Below are 23,585 nucleotides of genomic sequence, written 5' to 3'. Positions count from 1 at the left end.
GATTTATGACACTCACGGTCTGACGACCCTGTTGTACTTATACCTTGGTCCTGGTTAGTACAGTTTTCTCCTGTTTTGTTTCAGTTGCATTTATCCTTCTTGTATCAGGAGTGTGAGATCTCGAAAAATTTAATTAATAGGGTTATTTGGAAAATAGCCTTATAATATTTTTCCGGAATTTTTAGGAATCTTCTGGGAATTTTTCGGAGTTCGTACGACGGGTTTTGAGGGGATTAAGTTCGGGCGCAGATAAAGCCTGTTTGGGATACCCGTTTAAGTGAGGAAATGTTTTTAATATATAAATTCTTTTTCCTTATTTCCTCTCCTAAAACGCCGATTGCCCGAACCCTCTCCTTCCCCGATCTCCCCTCTCTGCCTTCTCTGTTCTCTCTCGCGGACGGGCGACGACGACGGAAGCAAGGCTCCAACTCCGGCGATCTTTCTTCGCCGGCATCATCTCCGATTGAGCTTAGGCCGGCTGGCGTTTCCCTCTCCGGGCCGTAGCATAGCGTCGTGTCTCTTCTCATGCCTGCCCACCGAGCCCTAGTTCTTGTTTCGGCGCTGGATTGAGCTCAGATCCGGCTGACGCCTTTCATCTCCGGGTTGTGGACACTCGCGTCCCCTTGTGCAGATCATTGATGCCACTGGACCAAGCGAGATCCACTTGATCGCCGGCGTGAAGGGGCAATTAGGGCTTCAAGGGTAAGCAATCGAATCTTCTTTCTCGCTGTGGTTGCGTTCTTGTTGCACTCCATGCCCTAGATCCATCGCCGGTGCATTGCCCCTTCGGATCATTGGTGCTGGATTTTCATCCTATCCGATGATCTTGATCCTCATTTTTCTTTGTGGCTGAACTAGGTCACGGATTGGAGACGTTGGGTATTAGTGAGTTGTGCTTGGGCTGTCGAGTAGAGATCAAAGGGGTTGATGCTTGATCAATAATCTCCCTGCTTGATTCTTTCTTGATCCGAATTGTGGAGTGGAATCCAACACCTTGCTGTTCTGTGGACTTTTTGGTTCGGCAGCCACCCATCCATCAGTGTTCCCTTGATCCAGAATCAACTCGGCAACAACAATCCATCAGTATTCCCTTGATCCAGAATCAACAGCAACTGGATTGAGGTATGGTATAGTGAGGTTGATACATAATTAGTTATGTGTTGAATTAGGTATGATCAGTGGTTGTTTGTGATTAGATATATTTGCTTAGATTAGTCTAATGGAATGATTAGGTTAAGTGTGATTGATTAGGGTTTTGCCCTAATTTGTTATTAGAGATTTTATTTAGCTATTCTTTTGGATTTAGCTAAATAAAATATTTATATGTGTTTGACGCAGGATTCTGATTCGAGACAGGCGTCTCGAAGTTGACATTGGATTAGGACTGGATTGTACCTTCTATTTGAGGCGGGTACCCTTTGACTTATCTTTTGATAATGTCTTATGATATGTGTAGCTTATATATATTTACTAGTGGTAGATAGTAGATTATTTCTTCCCTGGTCTTAGCTAGTTGATACCTATCACATGCTTCATCTGCTAGTTGCTTTACTTCAGGATTGGTTATTTTATCTCTTGCCATTTGTATATATGTTCATAGAGATGCATATCTACAGTGCTTTACTCTACTGGATTAGTTGCTTTACATATGTGATACATGCTCTTGGATTCATGATACTTACATCATTGTTATATGTGATGTCTTTGGATTTATGCTGTTTATATCATGGTTATATATATGCGTCTTTGGCACACACATATATGGAGGAGGCTATGTTCAGGTATGACATACGTAGCCGTATGCACCATATTGCATGATTGCATGCCGGGCGATTGACGACTCCATTATTGTTGACGTCGGCCGGCTACATGGACCCGCACACAACGTGTTCACTTCATGGGTAGTGGCACTCAGGGTGTGTAGGGTAGATTGCCCAGTAGTGCTCCGCTAGGACGTCATGGGTAGCGTGACAGAGCGTGGTAGCACACCGGGTCCCTCCCCGTCATTGCGCATCGGGAGAATTGCACTCCCTCACTATGTTTGAGGCAGGAGGATAGGTGTACTCGACAACATCCCGCCCACTCGGTCACTCATCGTGGGTAGTGACTGCAGAGTGCACGTTTGTCACAGCCCTACCCACTCGATCTCACCATTGTGTGAGAGGCTGACTGGCATAGGGGTGACCAGACATGTCATTTGCATCATATGCATTGCATTATTTATGATTGATGCATTTTGGTGATTGCATATGATTGACATGCATACAAGATATGTTATTTTGCTCTGACTATTTTTATCCTGATAGGAGGTCCTGGTGAGTACAACTCTCCCTTTTATTTCAGTTATGTATTTTCTTATTTTCTTGCTATAGACTGTACTTTATGTCTATTGCTGGTTATTATAGTTTATTTCAGCTATGCATATCGTTTGTACTATTAGGAGACTATATCGTAGGTTGTATGGTTAGAGAACTGTACTATTGATCCTATGGTTTAGGAGACTGTACCTTAGGTTTTTACTGGTGGATATATATTGTTGTACATGTCTATTGGTTTACCTGCTGAGTTCTTGAACTCACCCCGTTGTTACTATTTTTCAGGTTGAGGCCGTCAGGAGAGATTCCCGTCGCTAGCCCCTTGGTCGCGAGGATTTCTAGATATCGTTTTCTGTATTCGCTTTTATACGTATACTTGTGATGTGGGTTTGTATTGTGGACTTTACATTGAACATTCGGGTTTGCTACTTTTGTTTTCCACTGCGGTTGTATTTTCATTACTGCGTGGATTGGTTTTCTTCGTTGTAGTGGAGTAGGCTGTTTACATATATCTTCGAGATTCTATATCGTCTTTCCTTATTAAACTGCGTGGATTGATTTTATATTGAATTGTGTGGAATGTTGATATAAACTGCGTGGTTTGTTTCTTATTTGTATTGTATTGTTCCGGCCATGTGTGGCCAAGGTATAGATATATGTATTCTGGATTCATATTGTCACCCGTACAGGGGAGATACTGCCGAAAATTCTTCGGACAGGGACTACCTGGGGCGTGACAAGGAGGTTGTACGCATGATTAGTGGTGCCTGTTATTTTCTTTATTATGCATATCAGTTGATACCCACTGAGTGTTGGACTCACACCCTCCTCCGTTGCTATTTTCAGGTTGATGCTGTCCGGAGAGTTCCAGTCGCTAGTCCCCTGAAGACCCAGAGTTATTTAATCTTTTTGTTATGTCTCTTATTGCACTATCTGGACTTGTATTGGTTTACCTTATGGATACTGTTGATGAGCTTATTTGGATTTGTTTTACTACACGCCTGCCTAGACGGCAGAAGAGGTAAGTTGATTTTATCATCGGAATTGAGCTTTATGAGTGTAGTTGAGTAGGGTTATTTTTGAGTCTTCTTATCATTGCTTCTTAGTTGTTCACTATTAAACTGCGTGGATGTTGGATGTGTGATTGTTGCTTATTTATTATTGTTATTGTTCCATCCGTGTTGGTCGATGTATGTGTGGCCCTGGGGGCGATGTAGAAAATTTCAGATTGTGACCCGTACAGGGGAGATGCTGTCGAAATTTCTTCGGATAGGGACTCCTCCAGGGCGTGACATTTAAAATATTTGGATTTTGAATTTTTTTGGTTTAGGTTTGTATTCTGGTTTTTGATTTGGTTTATTTGATTTTATATAATATATTTTTTCTTTAGGTATGTAGTATTGATTAAATCCTACTTGTGTGGTCAAACACGCTTTCGGAACCCAGGCTTTGCTTGTTGGTTTGTGTTGGATTATTAATGATTTAAAAGTTTTATTTGGGTTTGACTCATATCCGAGTCCGGTTTTATTATAACATGTTTTTTGATTATTTAGGATTAAATCTAAATTTTTTGATCTTGTAGTAAATTTTTCTAATATATCTTTTAGGTTACTGATTTCTGATTTTAGTGATAAATTTTCCTCCTCAAGTGTTAGGTCTTGAGTTGGATTATTATTTACAATTTGTTCCTTGAGGATTTGATTTTCCTCAAGGAGTATTTTGTTTTCACTTTCTAATTTATTTAATTTACTATTCAGGCACGAAATAATTTTAAAAAATTTCTGATTTAAAGTTAGGAATACCTCTTCGGAACCTTCGGAAACTAGTACGGACTCGTGGCTCGATTCGGGTTCGGACCCGTCTTCCGACTCTACTTCGCGGGCCATCAGCGCGAGGTGGCTCTGGTGTTTCTGATCTTCGGTCTCCGATTCATCCGATGAGGAGTCGTCCCACATTACTTTGAGGGCCTTCTTTTTTGTTGGCTTCGGTTTGTCGTTCTTCAGTCTTGGACACTCGTTCTTGTAATGCCCCTTTTTGTTGCATCCGAAGCATGTCACGTTCCTCGAATCGGCTGGAGAAATGATCTTTTGTAGATCCTTCTTGTTGAAGCTTCTCTTCCTCCTGGTGAACATCTTCCTTACCAGGTTCACCAGGTGCTCTTCATCTTCAGAGCTCTGGTCAGAGTCTTCATCAGGTCCAGGCTTGTTCTTCTTGGAGGAACCTGCATAAAAAGCAATGCCTTTATTGGCTCCGGCGTTAGTCTGCTCATGCAACTCCAATTCACAAAATAATTCATCTAATTTAAGTTTATTTAAATTCTTAGAAATTTTGTAGGCATCCACGATGGATGCCCACAAACTATTGCGTGGAAACGCGTTTAACGCATACCTGATTAGGTCTCTGTTGTCCATCTGATGGCCTATCGCGTGGAGCCCGTTGAGGATATCCTTGATCCTCGCATGCAGCTGACTCATTGTTTCTCCTTCCTGTATTTTTATATTAAATATTTTATTTAATAGCAGGTCGCGTTTCGTTACCTTAGCGTCGCTGGTTCCTTCATGCAGTTCGATCAGCTTGTCCCACAGCTCTTTAGCGTTCTGCTGCGGTCCTACCCGGTTCAGTTCTTCCCTTGTTAGACCGCATTGCAGAGTGTTGATTGCTTTGTTTTCCGTTGATGCCTTTTTCTTCATGTACGGAGTCCACTATTCCGGATCTAGTGGATTTCCGGAGTTGTTGACCTGTGTTCTGTAGGTTTTTGTGATGCTTAGCCATTGGTCGAAGTCCGTCTTGAGATACACCTCCATTCGCTTCTTCCAGTACGAAAAATCGTCTCCGTTGAATAGAGGAGGACACACCGTACTGAAACCTTCGATCTGAGACATCCTGCACACAAGTATACAACTAGACGAAATATCCCAAGACTTGGTCTTGGATTAGTAGTGTGGGAAGAATTAAAAAATAAAAGGAATTAAATTGGTGTTGCACCAATTTAATTGCAACAGAAAAATATTTCCAAAGAGGTAATAATACCAGTTTGGAATTATACGAAAAACTGAAATCCGAAAGAAAGAAAAAAAATCTAAAAAATAGATCACCCCCTTGTCTGATTGGTGGTTGCACCAAATCAGAGCGGTACCTGCTCTGATACCACTTGTTGGATCGTGATCGTTCGATAGAGGGGGGGTGAATATCGATTACGAAAATTAGTCGAGTAAATGCAGCGGAAAAAAGAGTAAGAAAAGAGGACACAGCTAACACAATCGATTTACTTGATTCGGAGCCTGTGTCGACTCCTACTCCAAGGCCTGCACACAAGGGTGCTTTCGGCAATTACTATCAATTCGAATAATAATTACAAAAGAGTTAAGTACAAGAATTGATAGAAATAAAATACTGACAATAGAGCAATAAGAAAGAAATCGGAGCTTTGTCGGAGTGGCGTCGCAACGTCGTAGAAGCGCAGGAGAGCAGATCGTCAATTCAGAGTTGTTGTTGAAGCTCCAGCCTTGGCCCTTCTTTTATATGATGCTCGGGGCGCCCGGATCTCTTCCGGGCGCCCTGGTGTGACGTAGCAGTCCCAACCAGCGAGCTCCACGTGTCGACGCCGCGATCCGGATAGCATTTGCCTCCGGGCGCCTGGATCCCTTCCGGGCGCCCGGACCACCTTTCTCCAGGAATCTCCTTCTCCTGCAAAATAAAGTTAGTCCGAGGCAAAATATATAATTTATAACCTGCAAAACAAAGTGTTAGTTCAGTTTATAGTTTGACAAAAAGAATATGACTTAGATTCCGTCTTTTCGAGATCGGAATCTAGTCAAGATCTCGACTTAGAGTTCCGAAATGGTTCTAAGTCGGATCGGCACCTAAGTTCCCTTCGCGGGAACGCGTCCTCACAGTCACTCCCTTCCAGTGACTTACCTTTACTCACCTGCCAGACGTCTAGTCATCCCTTCGACCCGTCTGGACTTCTTGCCAGCTATCCGGTCAGTCCGTCGACCTAGCTGGACTTCGTGCCAAATGTACGGTCAGCCCTTCGACCCATTTAGACTTCGCGCCAAGCGTTCGGTCAACCAGTTGACCCACTTGGACTTCGTGCCAGATGTCCGATTAGCCCGTCGTCCTGTCTGGACTTTGCCTGCACACTCGATCAGAGTGTTAGACAACGACAAACCTAACTTAACCTGATTTGTCATTCATCAAAACCTAAGTTAGACCGTTAGTGCTAACCGCACCAACACCGTGTCTCTCCTTTGTATGTAGGTAGTTGAAGTCCTTCTGTAGTCTCCAAATGAGTGATCGAAAGAATTCTCCTTCGATGAGACCTTGGATGAAAGCGTTTACCAATATCTCCGAGGAGATTGTTGGGATATCCATGGCCACCTGGTTAAAATGTTTGATGTAGGCCCTTAACGCCTCCTTGGTCCCCTGCTTCAGCGTGAACAGGTTGACGCTAGTTTTTTTATGACGGCGATTGCTAGCGAAGTGGTGCAGGAACGTCGCTGGAAAATCCTTGAAGCTTCGAATGGATCCGATCGACAATTGTTTGAACTAGCGTTGCACTGATCCGAAGAGGGTGGTGAGGAAAATCCTGCACTTTACTCCATCCGTGTACTAATGGAGCATGGTCGCGTTGTCGAACTTGGCCAAGTGGTCATCTGGATCGGTCGATCCATTATAATCCTTGATCCTCAGTGGGGCATAATGTCGAGGTAGAGGGTTATCCAATATCCCCTGTGAGAATTGCCTGTTGACCCGCTCTGATGAATGATCATCCCTGGGTGCTTAATTCCCTTTGCGAGTGTCTCGAACAGGCGCCTCCTCCGAAGAAGACCCTACCTCCCTTTTCGCTCGGCGAAGCTCCTCTGATGGGGTTTGGAACAGCGTGCGATGAAAGTGAATTAGCGCATTTGACGCATCCCTATAAGTGCCAGTCGGCCTCTTGTTTTGCCCTCGAATGGACGCATACTTCGCTAGATTTGCTCGCTGCCCCGCTGTTGACGCCGCGGGCTCATGCGCTTGGCGCTCGGCCAACACCTGTTGCTGTTGTTGCTCCACCATTCTTACCGCTCTAGCTTGTACTAGTATGTCCAGCTCCTCCTTTGTCAAAGTCACTGTAGTGAGTCATCCGGTGTCCTTCATCTTCACGTTTCGGATGCAGGCTACATTCCCACAGACGGCGCCAATATAATCCTGTCCGAAAATCATGAAGATAGTAGCTAGGGATGTGGCTTCTGGGTTCACCGCAAGTAGATTGCGCTCCACTCAAGGGATCACGCTCCGCTCTACAACACAACAAACGTTAGGGGTCCCCGGCGATGACCCTTCAACGCTCAAGTCAGTCACCAGAAAATAGAAAAGAGCAATGAACAGTAGATGCAAGCACAGTTTCTCCAATAACGCGTATCTCCGCTGATGCTTGGACCCCCTTTATATAGAGCTCCTATAGCAATGTGCACGTCTTCCGAGGTGGACAAGCTTTCCCAAGTTTTCCATGAATAAACTTCTCAAAAAAATATCTCTAACATCATGCCTTAATAAGGCATGCAAATCTTTGGCCATATAGTAGAAGCTTCCACCGTACAATCTGCATGCTGGGCGTCAGCGACACTATCTCCCAAAAAGATACTGAGATATAACTATAATCCCTCTGCCCAACTGAGCAGGGAGGTCGCTGTTGGTTGCTACTTGGAAAACCTATCGGTTCCACTGTGCAAAAATTTTGTACAAAGGTCTGAACCTTTTCCTAGCTACCATGTGTTCTTTTAAATTAAACTTGGATCACCTGCGGAACTTAACACGTTTGATCCTAAGTTTAATTTATTTGTTCTTTTAGGTTTAGACTTGGATCTCCTACGGAACTTAACACGTTCGATCCAAATCACCTAGGTCACAAAGTTGATTAAATATTAATTTCCAAATTTGACTTCCAGGACTGCATGGCGAGGCACATGACCTTCTTGGATATGGGAGCAACCACCACCGCCTTGACAAAACCTCTTAAGGAAAGTTAATATTTAATTTCCTTAAATAACTCTAGGTTAACCAAAAAGAACAATCGAAGCACAAGTTCGAAAAGAAAACAAAAGAACACAACATCGAAAACTAATTCGAAACCTAGAATCACATGCCTCTTGTATTTGGTATTTTTTCAAAGAAATAAAACTAGTATGATGCGGAAAATAATTACTAGTTATACCTTTCTTTGTGAACTTTTAATGACCTCTTGATCTTCTACCGTATTCCTCTTCTAACCTCGGACATTGTGTGGGCAATGATCTTCCGAGATGAGAACCACCAAGGCACCTTCTTCTTCCTTCCTTCAAGTTTCGGCCAAGCAAAAAAAACTTCCAAAGGATGAAGAACTTTTTCCACCAACCAAGCTCCAAGGGATGCAAGAAACAAGCCTCCTTTCTCTCCTTTTCTCCAAGCTAGATCCGGCCACTTCTATGTCTCCAAGAGGTGATGAAGTCTCGGCCACAAGAAGGAGAAGAGAGAAGGGGAAGGGGAACCTCTAGGGGCCGGCCACACCTAGGAAGAAAAGAGAGGATGAAAAAGAATAGAGTCGTTCACAATGAAGGCACCTCTACCCCCTCTTTTATAATCCTTGGTCTTGGCAAATAAGGAAATTTTAATAAAAACTTCCTTAATTCCTTTTCCATGAAAAAGGAAAAATTAATTAATTAAAAATCAATTTTCTTTTTCCAATTTTCTTGGCCGGCCACTTTCTCCCCAAAACAAGGAAAGTTTTAATTAAAACAAGAATTAAAACTTCCTAATTTGTTTCCAGAAATTTATAAAAATTTCTCCAATAATTTTTATCGCTTCATGATTGGTTAATAAAAAGGAAATTTTATAAATTAAAAACTTTCTTTTAAACATATGGATAATTTCCAAAAAGGAAAGTTATCTCTAAAAATTAAAATCTCCTTTCAATCTACAAATAAGGAAAGATATTAAATCTTTACTTAATCTTTTGTAGAAACTAATAAAAGAGAATTTTTAATTTTTAAACTTTCTTTTAAATCATGAACATGATTAAAAGGAAAGTTTTTACCAAAATTAAAATCAACCTTTTAATCTACAAATAAGGAAAGAGATTTAGCTCTTCTCTTAATCTTTTGTAGAATCTTATAAAAGGAAAGATTTAAATTTTTAAACTCTCTTTTAAATCATGTTATCCACATAAGAAAAAATTTTAAAATTAAAATTCCTTTTTATTTTAATAGGGCCGGCCACCTAAGCTTGAGTTCAAGTTAGGGCCGGTCACATGAATTCACCCATGAACCTAGCCATGGCCGACCCTAGCTTGGTCTCCAAGCTAGCTTGGCCGGCCCCTATAGGATGGGTAAGAAGGTGGGTATAGGTGGGTATAGTACTCTATAATTAAGAGGCTATGATAGGGACCGAGAGGAGGAATTGGTTTTGGTCTCCCGATAAAATTAAGCATCCCGTGTTCGCCCCGAACACACAACTTAATTTTATCAATAGTAATTCATTCCACTAGAGAACTATTATTGAACTACCGCACCAATCTCAAATTACATTTTGGGCTCCTTCTTATTATGAGTGTGTTAGTCTCCCTGTGTTTAAGATGTCGAATGTCCACTAATTAAGTGAGTTACTGACAACTCATTTAATTAATATCTTGGTCCAAGAGTAGTACCACTCAACCTTATCGTCATGTCGGACTAAGTCCACCTGCAGGATTTAACATGACAATCCTTATGAGCTCCTCTTGGGGGCATTCTCAACCTAGATTACTAGGACACAGTTTCCTTCTATAATCAACAACACACACTATAAGTGATATCATTTCCCAACTTATCGGACTTATTGATTTATCGAACTAAATCTCACCCATTGATAAATTAAAGAAATAAATATCAAATATATGTGCTTGTTATTATATTAGGATTAAGAGCACACACTTCCATAATAACTGAGGTCTTTGTTCCTTTATAAAGTCAGTATAAAATAAACAACCTCTAATGGTCCTACTCAATACACTCTAAGTGTACTAGTGTAATTATATAATTAAGATAAACTAATACCTAATTACACTACGACCTTCCAATGATTTGTTCCTTTCCATCTTGGTCGTGAGCTACTGTTTATAATTTATAAGGTACTGATAACATGATCATCTGTGTGTGACACCACACACCATGTTATCTACAATATAAATTAATTGAACAACTATATTTATCATAAATGTAGACATTTGACCAATGTGATTCTTATTTTTAGATAAATGTTTATACCAAAAACTAGGCTTTTAGTATACATCCTAACAGTCGCTCGTCCAAGAGCTTGTCCGCTCGGTCGGCTTTGGTGACTGCACGGGCTTGACTCCTTCCGACCGGCTAAGCCCCAATTTGCTGAATGTGCCACCGATCTGCCTTGAGCGTCTGATACCGCAACCCCTACCATATGTCGATCGGGCATGGACATGTCGGTCGACCTAATAATTCCACGCTCGGTTGCTACAGGTGAGCCCCTTGCTCACCCAGTCGGCGACTAAAGCAGACCTTTGATCGGCTGACATAGGCACGCTTGTTGACTCCTTGACATTGACCTCTATGTTAGCTATGACCTTCTTAACTTTAATCTCCACGTCGACGATTGACCTCACTTAGATGGGTCCTTCCTTTTACCACCGCATCAACTAATATTTTTTTTCGTTACCCCGTATGTTGGACTTTAATAGATTTAACAATTCTAACTATAAAATTTATTGATCGCCTTTGGACGCATTCATACCATCTCAGTCTATCTTTTGTCACTTTGTCAACCATTGGAATTGCACTTAAATGCTGTTGCATATTAGAAATTTATATTTTAGCCTTCCTAGAAACTATACACATCCATCTTAGTTCCAACTTTATTAACTTTTTGTACATGTCCTTACTTAGCAATCCAATGTTCCACATAGAATGATGAAAAAAAATTAGTTCTAGCCTAATGGGCACAAGACTATAGAATCATTCTCTATTCTCTATTCTATTAATGATATACTCCACTTTTTGTTGAATAACAAATTCAACAAATTTAAAACTATTATAGCACTTTTATATCCATATATCTTTAGTATTCTTCAGATCCTTTTCATATTTTGACTTAGTTCTACTTGTTATAAAAAATTTAGTTTCTCCATATTCAAGTTTCAAAATCAATCTACTCACACCCTCATCACTTAGAATGATAATGTTTACAAATATCCTGCAAGATTTATCTTAAATATAATTAGTTAGTTTATCTAATACCAACGTAAAAAGATAAATGGAAATGAACTTAGAGCGCACCTTGGCATAAACCTACAATAATAGAGAAATCGTTCACACTATCAGTAATACATTAGGATATAATATTTTTTTATGATCCATTTTATTATTAGATCCCATTTTCTTTTCTAAATAAAATAACCACGTCATTATTGGTGAAAATAAGTGGCATTGGCGGATGCCTCTCAGAAAGGTGACACGTGGCAAAACTGTTTGCTGAGCTCCTCCGTGACCTGCCAATTGAGACTCCATCTACCGATTGACAATTGAACACACGTTAATATCCTTTTGGATGTAAGATTATTTTATGATAAATAATGTTTATTTAGAATAAAAGTGATCTATTGTTATAAAAATGAACCCTAAAAATAAAGCTTTTTTTTTAACATTATACATTTAAAGGTATACCCAATTGGATAAAAGTAATTTTTCATGATAATAATAATAACAAAAACATCCTTTTAATTTTCTACTAAAATATATATATACTTAGTAACATCATGGGGAAGAATGCTCATCTCTTATCTTCTTTAGTTTATCATTGTTTCCGGGGCTATGATACCGTAGTAAATATCTAAGTTGTTATCCAGACATTCGCAGTTTGATCCTCAATTATCACATATTTTTAAGAATTTTTTCTTTAAATAGGACGCACAATTAAAGGATGCTGAACTTCTGAGCTGTCCGACGTACGTACTTCTTGATTTATCTTGGTAACTAATGAAACAATTTGAAAGAATCAGACAGATTACATAAGAATAGCCAATTAAACTAACTGAGTATATTTTTTTTCTTTAGCTTATCGTTCATTTTCAAACAAGAAAATAATAAGAAAAAAAACTCTAAACAAAAACTTAACAACGGAGAATGTTCTCACTTAAACAATATCGATAATCCTAACTTGCTTTATGCACTTCATAGAACTAAAAACATACATATACAATATGAATTGCAACAATTAGAATATATTTCAGGTTTTTATCAAACCGCATAACTAAGTTTGTCAAATACCTATTTTATGTACGTTATTTTGAAAATTACCAAATCATGTATGAGATATCAATTTTACTCTCCATCTTTTCCGTCGTGGCTGTCGCGTGCATCCAAATTGAAAGAGAAATCCAAACCACGTTTGATTTCTCTTCACGACATCCATCCGAACAGACACTAACAGCCAACAATGGTGCAACTTCTTCCAACAATGGTGCAGCTTCTTCATCAAACCTAAATCTAAACATCATGCCATTTTCAATACCTATGTGTTTTCGACAGTTTGCAGTACAGCGCAACAACTCAACAAAGACAAACAACCCTCCCCTCCCCTCCCGACCATCAAAGTCCTAACCAGCAAAACACAACCTTCATCTTGGCCATCTCTGATTGCAACGGTCGAGCGAAACTCACATATGTTATTTTTTAGGTCAATGCTCAAATCTTCTTACAGGGCAAAGTATCCTTAAAATTGAAGTTTTGCACTTTCATTTGGTGTAAATCAATGTTCTTGAAGCTCCAAAACTCTTGATACTATTCTGGTAATTGCAAGCATTCAAGAAATATTCCAAAGCACCAACAACATTTAAAATCCTATCAAGGATGAAGCTTTTCACTATGATCAATCGAGATATGTATGTTTTCTTCTACTGGATTTTAGTTATTTTTTTCTCTTTTTATAGATTAGTATTATCAATTTATAGGAGGATTAACATTTTTCAATTTTTATATGTCTTCATTTAACTCTTTAAATCAAAATCCTAATTTTATTTTTATCTAAAAGATAATTGTTTCTAAAAGGATAAATCCTAAAAGATTTATAATATAATTTTAGTAAGATACACATTTAATGATCTATTGACTTCCTCTATTTGGTTATTGTGTTTTTTAAATATTCACAATCTTAATAGAATTTTTGTTCACAATTTAGTTAATTTATGATTGTATCAATACAGAGAAGATCAAATTTGTGCTCACAGTTATGATGTAATCTATAGATTCATAAATAGAAAATTGAAACAAATACATTACTTCAAATATAAATATGATCAGTACCAACAATATTACACCTTTAACTTCCTCTAGTGTTATGGTCAATACTAGAGAGACTATTAATTATAGTTTCAATTTGAATAAACAAGCTCCTAGTTTTTTAGGATGATCCAATACTCATAAGTACATGATTGGAAGATCTTTTTGAGGATATGTGGACTAAACTGTATGTGCAGCGGAGGCCGGCAAGAGGGGGGTGAATTGTTGAAAACAAAAATGAAATATACCCTCCTCCTACTTTCAACTCAATTAGTGCAATAGTGATAAATTAATAAAGCAATACGAAAATATAGAAAGACAGAGAAGACCGGGAGTTAATCTGGTTACAACCAAGACGGTTGTTAATCCAGGGCGATGAAGAGCTCAGTAGAAAAATTCTCCTTCTCTGAAGACGGAGAAGCCTTTTACACTTTGGAAGCTTAGAACTATTGCTAGGAATGACTACACAATGATTGCTTGAGTTGTTGTTAAATTCCTAGCTCCAGGGGCCTTTAAATAGCCTCTGGAAATTTGATCTCGAAGCTCCAAGGCGCCTCCAACGAGGGTCCAAGGCGCCTCTAAGTAGTGATCGGAAAGAACTTTATCCGAAGGCAAACGGTCGGATTGACTAGGTTGAAGGTGCCTTCAACCTGGCTGAAGGGGCCTTCAACTTGGCTGAAGGGGCCTTCAAGCTGGCAGCTCAGTTTCTTGGCTTCATTTCCAGCTTGTTTTGACTTCCAACGCTCCGATCTTTTAGGTGATTGCGGCCAACCGGAATAGGGCTCACCCGAACCCAATTCCCGACCTTCTCCTCGAGCAACCTTCCGTCCCGGCTTAACGTCCCTCGAACGCCGCGCACACTCTTCACGCCCACCGGAGTACTCTTCCGCAGCTCTCTCGTCTTTCGGACGCACCAAGCCCGTTGGCTCCCTTCCCGTGTCATCCTTCTCGCTAGTTGCGTCTTCCGCTCGACTTCCTGTGATCCTAAGCTCCTGCACACTCAGACATAGGGATCAGACAAAACGCAGGACCTAACCAACTTGGTTGATCACATCAAAACTACCACGGGGTCCAACATAAACAAGAATATAACAAGAATAGAATGGAAGTGAAAATTCAAATGGATGTTTTTGAGGATGAATTCTTAGCAAATAATATGCACTATTCATTAGATGAGACAATCAACACTAATGAAAATAGCGACATTGAAGAGTAGTTTTCATTAGCTGAAGGTACATATGAAATGAACACAAAACTTGTTCCATTGCTAATGGAAGAAGTAGATAACTCTGTTGAGGAATTTTGTGTTGGTCAGATAACATATTTTTTTTAACTTTCATAATGTTAACTCAACTCAATTTCAGTAGTACTAATATAAACATATATCAATGCTTATTGTAAATGATCCTGTCCGAACTATGAGTTGATAAAAGCTGGGGGCGTGGCGCTCTTTACTGGCTTCGTGTAGACGTCGGGATGAGATGGACCTCCGGCGAACCTGCAACAAAGTCGGGCCGGGAAGGGGTTCCCGGCGACGACCCTCCGACACTCAAGTCAGGCGAGAAGGAAGCTGGAGAAAGAAAATAAGGACTGTAGCTACAGTGTGGATGATTGCATACCTCTGCTGAAGCTTGGGGGTCCTTATATAGGACCATGGGGAGGTGTGTGCACGCTTCCCGAGGCATGCACACTTCCCCAAACATACCTCAAACATGGATGTCAGATAAAGCATGTCTGTCACCATTCCGCAACCGTCCGAGCATATCCCTGACGGGACAGTGGAAACTTTCATCGTACGATTCTGTGTACGGCCTAACCGTCGACCACGCCGATTGTCGGCGGTAGCTGTCTCTAGGCTGATCTCCTTTGCTGTCCCGTTTGTCCTTTTTTGTCTTTCATCTATCCCTAGGTCGGGCGGGCCGGCCGCCCGGTGCTCCAGGAGCGCGGGGATATGAGTGTACCGGACCGAGCGGGAAGGCCCCGGTCATGTACTCGGATGAGACTGCGCCACCTTGATCTGTGACTCAGCCGGGTGGCTTGGCCGCTCGGCACAGCAACTCGCGTCGGAAACCCGACCTATGGTCGCGTTGTCTTTCGTCTGGCCTGGGAGATTTCGCTCGGCAGGACTTAGGGTCGACCCTCTTGACCTTTGACTCCTACGTGTCACTGACCTCCTCCTGGGCGGGTCCCCCGTCCTTACCACCGGATCACGTGCCTTCCCTTCAAGTCTAGTCGAAGGAGGCGCTAAGTCCGAATGACTGGACTACGAGTTGGGCCGAGTGACAGCCGTTCTCCCCCTTTCAAAAATGTCAGTCCGCTCGACCAATATGGATGCAAGTATAGCCGTTCGACCTCCTATTGATGATTGCCCTACCGATCCGCTAGTGATCAACTCTGACGTCCCAATTTGATCCCTTGGAATGCGTGCAAATCCTTACCATTAAGGTTGAGCATGCGACCCCTGCCTCGTAATGGGGCTCATTAAATGTGCCCTTGTGACCTGATGCCACGTGTCGCCGCTGCCGTCATTGTACAGCGGCAACGTTGCGTCCGATGGGACCTTTGGCGGTTTAAAATGAGCGGCTGGATGCAGGCTTCGGGTCTTGTGACCTGCATCCGACGGCTCGGGAGAATCGAAACCATCCTTATAAAGCCTTCGTCGCTCTTCTCCGCCGCATTCTCGCAGTCTCGTTCAGAAGCCCCCGCTTGCGCTCAGTGCACCGGCGAACTCGCTTTCTGGCATTCCGGCGACCCTTCGTCCTCTTTTTTCGATCGTCTTCTTTTCTGTAAGGATCCTTTGCTTCTTGCTCCCTGGTTTTAATGTTTTCTTTGCATTCTTCGCCGTGCTCTTGCTTCTTGGTCACTGTTTCAGTCATCTTTCCCACTTAGCCCCTTGCTTTTTCTTCCAACTTCGCCTTTTCCGGTACTCCGGCCATGGCTAGTTCTTCCCAGCCCTCAGACCTCGCCCCCGGCCCGTGGTATACTACCATGGAGTCATGGTTCGATCAGCGTGACGCAGAAGGCCTAGTTAACGCTTTTGATCTTCCCTCTGATTTCGAACTTATTCTGCCCTCGCCTTCCGCCCGGCCGAACAAACCGCCGCGCGACACTGTTTATTTCTTCCGCGATCAATTTGTGGCCGGTCTGCGCTTTCCTCTTCATCCCTTTATTGTCGAAGTCTGTAATTTCTTCGGTATTCCGCTCGGCCAGCTAGTGCCAAATTCCTTCCGTCTTTTGTGTGGAGTTGTTACGTTATTCAAAATCCACAATATTCCCCTCCGCCCGGAGGTTTTTTACTACTTCTATTACCCCAAGCAATCCAAGCTGGGCACTTATCTATTCCGGTCTCAGATCGGCTTGGTCTTCTTCGATAAGATGCCCACTTCCAACAAACATTGGAAGGAATACTTTTTCTTCCTTCGTCTTCCCGGGCGGCTTCCCTTCTTGACTAAGTGGCAGGTCGGACCACCGACCTCCCCTGAGCTGAAGAGGTACAAGACCCGACCGGACTATCTCCAGGCTGCGAATATGCTGGCCGACCTCAAGCTTGATATCAATAAGCTTCTACCATAAGGGGTGATGTATATGTTCGGCCTGAGTCCGAGCCGAACCAAGCTCCCGAACACCTTCGGTAAGAAGTTCATCTTTGTCTTTAATTTGCGTCTAACTGATTTTCTTATTTTTCTTTTACAGCTAGCATTGTGATGGAGTCCGTCCTGTTCGGTATCCTGAAGAAGAAGGCGACAGCAATTGAGGCAGCAGCAGCCAAGGAAATGGAGCAGCTGAACATCGCCCCGGTCGGCTCTCACGAAGGTGAGAGCGAAACGGACGCTGGGGAGTCGGCCGCTCAGACCGCCCCTATGGAGGCGACGGGCGAAGCAACCACCAGCATGGGTCTGACCGCCGGCGGTTCCGAACCGGAAGATGATCTCCTTCTCAACCAGAAGAGACGTAGGATGGAGGCACCCCTACGTTCGACCACTTCCGCGATACAAGCGTCCGAGCTGGCGGGCGTTCCTTCCCCGAGAAGGCAGGTGCCGTCTGTTGAGGCCCTCTCTTTCGACCGGACCCCTTCCCATGTGGAATTGTCGGCAATCCCATCGCGGCTCAGCCAGTCCACTCCCTGCCTCCGACGTCCAGGAGGCCTCACCGCTCGGCCATACTTTCCGCGCCGTCTACCCCAGTATCTGATCCCTCCGTGTCCGCTCACACGACGCCGGGCAGGAGTCGCACCATTAAGGCCACTCTGCATCTTCCCACCGAGGATTACCTTGCGGAGTCATATCGGCCCACGGTTCCTGAGCATATGATTGCCATCCGGGGGCCGCTCGTCGAGGTATGGGTGGATGCCCGAGCTCGCGTTGCCTTAATGCCTCCCGGTCTGCTAGCTAACAGTCACATGCGGCATGCTATCGGCGTAAGTCTTCTGTCCACCCAAACTTCTTTGCATCACCTTCCCGTTCGGCACTAAAAAGCTCCTTTTTTGTTAGCGTTGGGTGGAAGACGTAGTGGTTGCCACTCGTCTGGCGATGTTGGAAGAAGAGCTGAAGCATCACAAGACTTCTAGCGGGCCATCCTCTTCTCAGGGCCCCTCGTACGTCGAGTTGTAGAAAGAGCTGGCCAAGACCAAGGAGCTGCTAGAGGCCGAGCGGAAGAAGACAACCGATCAAGCGTACATGCTGGGCCAGCTCGAAAAGCAGGTCAAAACTTACGACCGCAAGATAGAACTTGCGAACACTCGGAAGAATACCGCTATCGCCGATCTGGAAGCGAAGAATGTGGAGGCTCGTGCCCTGGAACAACGGGTAAAGGAATTGGCGGACCTGCTAGACGGCGAGAAGAAGGGTCGTTCGACCGAGGTGGTGGCACTCAAGGACGAGCTGAAGACCTTGCGGGAGGCCCTTGAGGCCTCTCGCTCTGCTCTCAAGGAGTATCAGGAGGCTGAGCCGAGCCGGTTCGCCGTACTGAGGCAGAAGTACATCCGCTCAGACGAGTTCGTCCAGAAGGTCTGCAATCGGCTAGTCCATGCTTTTGAGTTGGTTATTATAGCCACGGTGGATTTTCTGAAGGCAAAGGGTCATCTTCCGGAATCCTTCCTAATTCCCGTCCGCGAGCATGCCACCCTTCTTGCCACTATGCCGAAGGATGTTTTCGATTTTCTAGAATAAGTGTTTTTGTAATTATGCCGCTCGGTCGGCGAACTTCCCCTTTTGTTTTATGGAAATTTTCTCGCGCTTCGCTAGTTTACTCTTCTTGGTCTAACATAGATAGTCGTATATCCCTAATGGGCTGTGTTGATTTCCTTCTGTCTTCTAATGGTCACCACCCGTCTCTTGTTAGCCGTTGCATTTCAATGTTGCCTTTGGGCGATCCTCAAGCCGAGGGGGGGGGGGTTTAACGTCGCCGCTCGACGGTCTTCGGCCCGGGGGGTTTATAGTCGCCGGTCCGACTCTACAGTTTAACGTCGCCGCTCGACGGTCTTCGGGCCAGGGGGCTTATAGTCACCGGTCAGACTCTAGAGTTTAACATCGCCGCTCGACGGTCTTCGGTCTGGGGGTTTACAGTCGCCGGTCCGACTCTAGAGTTTAACGTCACCGCTCGACGGTCTTCGGTTCGGGGGTTTATAGTCGTCGGTCCGACTCTAGAGTTTAACGTCACTGCTCGACGGTCTTTGGTCTGGGGGTTTATAGTCACCGGTCCGACTCTAGAGTTTAACGTAGCCGCTCGACGGTCTTCGGGTCGGGGGGCTTATAGTCGTCGGTCCGACTCTAGAGTTTAACGTCACCGCTCGATGGTCTTCGGTCCGGGGGTTTATAGTCGCCAGTCCGGCTCTAGAGTTTAACGTCGCCGCTCGACGGTTTTCGTGCCGGGGGGCTTATAGTCGTCGGTCCGACTCTAGAGTTTAACGTCGCCGCTCGACGGTCTTCTGTCCGAGGGTTTATAGTCGCCGGTCCGACTCTAGAGTTTAACGTCGCCGCTCGACGGTTTTCGGTCCGGGGGTTTATAGTCGCTGGTCCGACGCTAGATTTTAACGTCGCCGCTCGACGGTCTTCGGTCCGGGGGTTTATAGTCGCCGGTCCGACTGTAGAGTTTAACGTCACCGCTCGACGGTCTTTGGTCCGGGGGTTTATAGTCGCCGGTCCGACTTCATGGGGGTTTGACGTTCAGCGTACATGGCTCATACCCTCTGCCTTTTTTCCAATCTTTACTCCAGCAGCTAAAGGATACATACGAACGGAACAGACATGAAATGCATTACACTGGCGTACCTCTCACCCAGCTCGGTACGGTTGGAGATGATTTGCACTCCATGGTCGCTCTAGCTACCGTCCGTCCTCATCCTCTAGGTAGTAAGCGCCCGATCAGAGCATCTCGATGACTTTGAAAGGCCCTGCCCAGGGGTCCTCCAGCTTGCTTACATCGCCGACCGGTTTCACCTTCTTCCACACCAGTTCGCCGACCTGGAATGCTCCGGGAATTACTCGTCGGTTGTAGTTCTTCTTCATCCTCTGTCGGTACGCCATTAGTCGGACGGCTGCTTTGGCTCGCGCCTCGTCTACCAGATCTAGTTCGAGTAATCTCCGCTCGGCATTGTCTCCGTCGTAGTTCTGGACTCTATCGGACTCTATGCCCACTTCGACCGGGATGACCGCCTCTCCTCCGTATACCAAGTGGAACGGAGTAACACCCTTTCCTTCCTTTGGGGTCGTTCGGATCACCCAGAGTACGCCCGGCAGCTCGTCCACCCAACTTCCTCCGATGTGATCGAGCCGAACATGAAGAATTCGAAGGATTTCCTAGTTGGCTACTTCGGCTTGACCGTTGCTCTGAGGATATGCCACGGAAGTGAAATGTTGTTCGATGCCATACCCCGCACACCATTCTCCGAGCTGCTGACCGACGAACTGCCGCCTGTTGTCAGACACGAGCCTGCGAGGAACGCCGAACCGACATATTATATGTTGCTAGATGAACTTCTTGACCATCTGCTTAGTTATCTTTGCCAGCGGTTCGGCCTTTACCCACTTGGAGAAATAGTCGGCCGCCACTAGTAGGAACTTCCGCTACCCGGTCGCCATGGGGAAAGGTCCCACGATGTCTATGCCCCACTGATCGAATGGGCAAGACACTGTAGATGTCTTCATCTCCTCCGCTGGCCGATGGGAGAAGCTGTGGTACTTCTGGCAGGACAAACAAGCAGCGACAGTCCGCTCGGCATCCTCGTGTAGGGTGGGCCAAAAGTACCCGGCCAGCAGAATCTCTCTCGCCAATGATCGACCGCCTGGGTGTCCCCCACAAGTTCCCTGGTGCACTTCCTCCAATATATATTTTACGTCTTCTGAGCTGACGTACTTCAACAACGGTCGAGAAAAAGCCTTTTTGTAGAGTTGATCCCCGATAAGGGTAAACCGACCGACTCTTCTTCTTAACAACTGGGCCTCGCCCCGATCGGATGGCGTGGTTCCCGATCGCAGGAATTCGACTATGGTCGTTCACCAGTCACCTGGGAATGTGAGGCCTTCCATCTTGTCGATATGAGTTACCAAGGATACTTGCTCGATCAGCTGCTGGATCACCACCGGTGTTATCGAGCTTGCAAGTTTAGCTAATTCGTCCGCCGCCTGGTTCTCCGTTCGGGGTATCTTCTATATGACTACCTCCCTGAAGTTGGGTTTAAGTTTTTCGAAGGCTTCTGCGTAGAGCTTGAGCCTCGCATTATTTATCTCAAAAGGGCTTGAGAGCTACTGGGCGGCAAGCTGAGAATCCGAGTAAAGGATTACTCGGCCGACCCCCACATGTCGGGCGGTCTGCAAGCCAGCTATGAGGGCTTCGTACTCTGCTTCATTGTTTGTTGCTCGATAGTCCAACCGGACAGACAGATGCATTCATTCTTCTTGAGGAGAAAGTAGCAAGATACCAATCCCGCTTCCGAGCCGAGTGGATGATCCGTCTACAAATACTCTCCATAAAGCTTCGGGTTCGGGATTCTGTACCTCCGTTATGAAATTCGCCAAGGACTGCGACTTAATCGCCGAGCGGGGTTGATATTGGATGTCAAATTCAATGAGCTTCATTGTCCACTTGATGAGCCGCCCGGATGCTTCTGGATTTAGGAGCACTCTTCCTAGCGGGATGTTCGTCATGAGGATGATCGTATGTGCTAAGAAATAAGGGCGGAGCCTCTGTGCGGCCAAGACCAGCGCGAAAGCGAGCTTCTCAAGACCGGTATAGCGGGACTCAGTGTCTTTTAAAATGTGGCTAAGGAAATACACGGGCTGCTCTTCCCCGTCCTCTTTCACCAGCTCCGAGCCAACAGCATGCTCGGTTGATGACAAGTATATACGGAGCGGCTCGCCTATGTTTGGCTTAGCCAGTACAGGCAACGAATTCAGATAAGCTTTCAAGTCTTCAAACGCCCGATCACACTCCCCATCCCACTGAAACTTGGTAGCTCTGCGCAGGATCTTGAAGAAAGTAAGCTCTGGTCAGCCATTCTGAAGATGAATCGTGATAACGCTGTTATCCAGCCGATAAGACGCTGCACCTCCCTCAGGTTTTTGGGAGGCGACATATCCTGTAGCGCTTTTACCTTGCTAGGGTTCGCCTCTATGCCCCGCTCGGTCACGATATAACCGAGGAAGCGTCCGCTTTTTGCCCGAATAAACACTTTTGGGGGTTCATCTTGACTCCGTACTTCCTCAGTGTTTGGCAGGTTTCCTCTATATCTGCACAGAGATTCACTGCCCGGAAAGATTTAATAAGTATATCATCCACGTATACCTCCAGGTTGCGCCCGATCTGCTCTCGGAACACTTTGTTTATTAACCTTTGATATGTAGCCCCGGCGTTCTTCAGCCCGAACGGCATTACGTTGTAGCAGTAAGTCCCGTCCGCAGTAACGAAGCTCACTTTTTCCTGATCTTCTCGGGCGAGCGGCACTTGGTGGTAGCCCTGATATGCATCCAGCATGCATATCAGCTCGCATCCAGCAGTGGAGTCTACCAGTTGGTCAATTCGGGGTAGAGGTTAGAAGTCCTTTGGGCACGCTTTATTTAGGTCACGGAAGTCGATGCAAACCCTCCATTTGTTGCCTGCCTTAGAGACTAGCACCACATTTGCGAGCCAACTTGGGAATTACACCTCCCGTATATGACCGGCCTGCAGGAGCTTCTTGACTTCAGCTCGTATGATGACATTCTGTTCGGCGCTGAAGTCCCTCTTCCTCTGTTTCACCGGCCGAGCGTCCAGCCGAACATGAAGCTCGTGCCGCACTATGCTCGGCGAGACTCCCGACAACTCGTGAGTTGACCAAGCGAAGACGTCGCAGTTCTGTTGGAGGCATTCGATCAGCTTCTCCTTCTGGCTCGCTTCTAGGTAGGAGGCTATGAACGTAGTGGAGTCCGGTCGGGCAGGGTGGATCTATACCTCTTCCTTTTCTTCATAAACCAAGGAAGGTGGCTTTTCGGTTATAGCATTTACCTCGATCCGCGGAGCTTTCCAAGCGACCTTTGCCTCGATTAGGACCATTTCCACATAACACCGCCGGGCTGCCAGCTGGTCTCCTCAGACTTCCCCCACTTGATATTCGACGGGGAGTTTTATCTTTTGACAAAATGTTGAGACGACCGCTTGGAACTCGTTGAGAGTCGGCCGCCCTAGGATCACATTGTATGCGGAAGGGGCGTCGACCACGATGAAGTTAGTGATCCGCGTTCTCCTAAGCGGCTCCTCCCCTAGCGAGATAGTTAGTCTGGTCTGGCCAATCGGGCGGACCTCATTGCCTGTGAACCCGTATAACGAGGTCGTTATTGGCAGTAGCTCGGCTCGGTTAATTTGAAGTTGATCGAACGCCTTCTTGAAAATGATGTTGGCCGAGCTGCCTGTATCAATAAATATGCAGTGAATATTGTAATTAGCTATTACCGCTCGGATGATGAGGGCGTCATCGTGAGGGACTTTGACTCCA

The sequence above is a fragment of the Zingiber officinale genome, chromosome 4B, assembly GCF_018446385.1.
Source record: "Zingiber officinale cultivar Zhangliang chromosome 4B, Zo_v1.1, whole genome shotgun sequence".
NCBI classification, from domain to species: Eukaryota; Viridiplantae; Streptophyta; class Magnoliopsida; order Zingiberales; family Zingiberaceae; genus Zingiber; species Zingiber officinale.
Note: the sequence above shows the minus strand (reverse complement) of the source record.